The sequence below is a fragment of the Syngnathus typhle genome, unplaced genomic scaffold (assembly GCF_033458585.1).
Source record: "Syngnathus typhle isolate RoL2023-S1 ecotype Sweden unplaced genomic scaffold, RoL_Styp_1.0 HiC_scaffold_450, whole genome shotgun sequence".
NCBI lineage: Eukaryota > Metazoa > Chordata > Actinopteri > Syngnathiformes > Syngnathidae > Syngnathus > Syngnathus typhle.
Window position 1 is genome coordinate 22,501 of NW_026872352.1, and position 1,079 is coordinate 23,579.

A 1,079-nucleotide genomic window follows, 5' to 3' on the forward strand; every position below is an offset into this window, starting at 1 on the left:
TACAACTCTTAGCGGTGGATCACTCGGCTCGTGCGTCGATGAAGGACGCAGCTAGCTGCGAGAACTAATGTGAATTGCAGGACACATTGATCATCGACACTTCGAACGCACTTTGCGGCCCCGGGTCCGTCCCGGGGCCACGCCTGTCTGAGCGTCGCTCGAATATCAATCGGGAGCGAAGGGAATCCCGGGCTCCGTCGGCGCGACTTCCGTGCAACGTTCGCGCGGCTGCCGCCTTCGTCCCGGGCCCCTTCACCAGCTCCCGCGGTTGGGGGTTCGCAGGACGCGCCCCTCGGGCGTGACCTTCGTCCCCTTAAGTGCAGACCCGCGACGTCCGCTTCCCCGTCGACCCTCCCGCATCGGGTCCGGGCGCGGCTGCCGGTGGAGTTGGCGACCATCGCGCTGCCCGCGTCCCGTGTTCCCACCGCGGTCGGTCGGCGCGGCGGCGCCGCGGAAAGATCCAGCGAGCCCGGCCCCGCACCCGCCTCGGCGGAGGGGCCGGCCGCGCCTACTACCCCCTCATTTCCGACCTCAGATCAGACGAGACGACCCGCTGAATTTAAGCATATTACTAAGCGGAGGAAAAGAAACTAACCAGGATTCCCTCAGTAGCGGCGAGCGAAGAGGGAAGAGCCCAGCGCTGAATCCCCGCCCGGCCTCGGGCGCGGGAAATGTAGCGTACAGAAGGTCGTTGCGCCCGACGCCGCCCGGAGGGGGCCCGAGTCCTTCTGATGGAGGCTCTGCCCAGGGACGGTGTGAGGCCGGTAGCGGCCCCCGGCGCGCCGGGGCGCGGCCTTCTCGGAGTCGGGTTGTTTGTGAATGCAGCCCAAAGCGGGTGGTAAACTCCATCTAAGGCTAAATACTGGCACGAGACCGATAGAGGACAAGTACCTTAAGGGAAAGTTGAAAAGAACTTTGAAGAGAGAGTTCAACAGGGCGTGAAACCGTTGAGAGGTAAACGGGTGGGGACCACGCAGTCCGATCGGGGGATTCAACCCGGCTGGGATTGGCGGCCGCCTGGGGCGTCGCGGGGGGCTGACCCTTTCGGGGGCCTGGCCTTCACGCGTGCGTTCTCGGAG

At 65.2% G+C, this 1,079-nt stretch overlaps 1 non-coding gene across 1 annotated transcript; it reads left to right on the plus strand.

The window, feature by feature from the left end:
- The first annotated feature begins 3 nt into the window (after positions 1-3).
- LOC133149735 (5.8S ribosomal RNA) lies at positions 4-157 on the plus strand. The gene has a single exon (XR_009713627.1). It is a non-coding gene; the product is annotated as a 5.8S ribosomal RNA (ribosomal RNA).
- Positions 158-1,079: the final 922 nt, after the last annotated feature.